Genomic DNA, 3,132 nt, shown 5'->3' on the forward strand with positions numbered 1-3,132 from the left:
TACTACACAGAGTACTACACAGAGTACTACATCAGTGATCCATGTTTTTCCACTTCACCTAATGTTGGACTGATGGGCCGCGCGGTGGAGGGTGGTCAGTGCTGTTGCCTTACCCTGACCAGGTCTGAAGTGTAGAGGACGAAGACACACACACACACACACACACCTGGTCCACACACAGATCCAGCCAAAGGACAACGTTTATTTCCCAGCATGCCTCAGCTGCGGCCCTGCTGATTTAAGGCTGTTTACAGCTGCTGCCTCAAACATTTACTTCTCAGAACAAGGTGTCTGGACCGTTTAACGCCACCGCGCCACCGCGCTCCCGACATTTACAAGACAAGGTGACGAGAATCGAGCTGCAGCCCGGAGTCACGTGATGTTGGTGAACATGTGACCACGTCAACGGTTCCACGGGTTCTTCAGGGTTCAAGATGTTTTTGAACTGGTTTGTGGAACTCTGTCCAATCCCACACAGAAGTCCATAGAGAAAATCAGAGATTTTAGTTCAGACCAAAGTCCATGGAGAAAATCAGAGATTTTAGTTCAGACCAGAGTCCATAGAGAAAATCAGAGATTTTAGTTCAGACCAGAGTCCATAGAGAAAATCAGAGATTTTAGTTCAGACCAAAGTCCATAGAGAAAATCAGAAATTTTAGTTCAGACCAAACCTCATGGAGAAAATCAGAGATTTTAGTTCAGACCAGAGTCCATAGAGAAAATCAGAGATTTTAGTTCAGACCAGAGTCCATAGAGAAAATCAGAGATTTTAGTTCAGACCAAACCTCATGGAGAAAATCAGAGATTTTAGTTCAGACCAGAGTCCATAGAGAAAATCAGAGATTTTAGTTCAGACCAGAGTCCATAGAGAAAATCAGAGATTTTAGTTCAGACCAAAGCTCATGGAGAAAATCAGAGATTTTAGTTCAGACCAGAGTCCATAGAGAAAATCAGAGATTTTAGTTCAGACCAGAGTCCATAGAGAAAATCAGAGATTTTAGTTCAGACCAAACCTCATGGAGAAAATCAGAGATTTTAGTTCAGACCAAACCTCATGGAGAAAATCAGAGATTTTAGTTCAGACCAAACCTCATGGAGAAAATCAGAGATTTTAGTTCAGACCAAAGCTCATGGAGAAAATCAGAGATTTTAGTTCAGACCAGAGTCCATAGAGAAAATCAGAGATTTTAGTTCAGACCAGAGTCCATAGAGAAAATCAGAGATTTTAGTTCAGACCAAAGTCCATAGAGAAAATCAGAAATTTTAGTTCAGACCAAACCTCATGGAGAAAATCAGAGATTTTAGTTCAGACCAGAGTCCATAGAGAAAATCAGAGATTTTAGTTCAGACCAAACCTCATGGAGAAAATCAGAGATTTTAGTTCAGACCAGAGTCCATAGAGAAAATCAGAGATTTTAGTTCAGACCAGAGTCCATAGAGAAAATCAGAGATTTTAGTTCAGACCAGAGTCCATAGAGAAAATCAGAGATTTTAGTTCAGACCAAAGCTCATGGAGAAAATCAGAGATTTTAGTTCAGACCAAACCTCATGGAGAAAATCAGAGATTTTAGTTCAGACCAGAGTCCATAGAGAAAATCAGAGATTTTAGTTCAGACCAAAGTCCATGGAGAAAACCAATGATTTTAGTTCAGACCAAAGTCCATAGAGAAAATCAATGATTTTAGTTCAGACCAAAGTCCATGGAAAAAATCAGAGATTTTAGTTCAGACCAAAGTTCAATGAAATGAACGTTTTCATCAACATGATTTCCAAACAAAGTCAAACCAACATGAATGGACTGCTGCTGTTTGGATCCTGATATGAGTTTATTTTAATCTGCCGAGTCTTTTACAACCTCAACCATGTCTAAGCTCCAGGATTAATTCTTCACTGGAAACTATTGGTTTGTTTAAAGAAGAGTTGAAGGATGAATGAAAGCAGCTTGGTTTGGCTGCTCACTTATCTTTGTTTGTGACTTGGTTTCCCAGCGTGAGTTTGTGTCATTTCACTCCTTTATCATCTCTTATAAACACTTTCCTCAGTATCAGAGAGATTCTAATCCATGGCACTGATGCATGCTGGGAGAGTTTACAGTCATGTTAGAGAGGAGCCAGCAGTGCAGCTGTGTTTGTCTGAACTTTCTGACTGTCACTTCTTCTCCTTTATTTGTTGAAAGTCTCTTCACGTCCTTGAAGCACTGGATAAATACAGTCGTGTGTCAGTAGCACTTGTCCAAGTGAAACAACAACAACAACAACAACAACAACAACAACAACAACAACACACTCTGACTGTGATGATCATCGTTCCAGTGAACATTGTAAAGACATGGAAACATGGGCTAGAAGAAGAAAGTAGGGTTAAAGTCTAAAGACAAAGTCTTCAGAATCTACAATAAATGTTCACTGTTTTGTATCAGTGTCACACAGAGAAAGTGTGGCCTTTCAAATGTACTGTATGATTTCATGACAGCTTCCATGGCTTTGAACTAAAATCTCTGATTTTCTCCATGAGGTTTGGTGTGAACTAAAATCAGTGGTTTTCTCTATGAGGTTTGGTGTGAACTAAAATCAGTGGTTTTCTCTATGAGGTTTGGTGTGAACTAAAATCAGTGGTTTTCTCTATGAGGTTTGGTGTGAACTAAAATCAGTGGTTTTCTCTATGAGGTTTGGTGTGAACTAAAATCAGTGGTTTTCTCTATGAGGTTTGGTGTGAACTAAAATCAGTGGTTTTCTCTATGAGGTTTGGTGTGAACTAAAATCAGTGGTTTTCTCTATGAGGTTTGGTGTGAACTAAAATCAGTGGTTTTCTCTATGAGGTTTGGTGTGTGGTTGGACATCCAGCTCAGACTCTGACAAAGACATTTTCTTAAGAAGTCACTGAAGAACTGTCCTGCAGACATGTTGGAGACCCTGTGGCTGCGGACACCACTGAGTCGACCACATTCTACTGTCTCCACATCAGTCAAAGAGGTACACACACACACACACACACACACACACAGTCCTCCATCAGTCACGTCCTGTGGTCGAACTTCCATCGTCTCCGAGTTTGATAACAAGCCTCTTAAGCTTGGCGGCTAATCAAGGCTCAAAGAAGGAGCAGGGGAGAGATAGTGGAGGAGAAGGGGGA

This window comes from Cynoglossus semilaevis, chromosome 19, assembly GCF_000523025.1.
Source record: "Cynoglossus semilaevis isolate Cse_v1.0 chromosome 19, Cse_v1.0, whole genome shotgun sequence".
Classification (NCBI taxonomy): Eukaryota; Metazoa; Chordata; class Actinopteri; order Pleuronectiformes; family Cynoglossidae; genus Cynoglossus; species Cynoglossus semilaevis.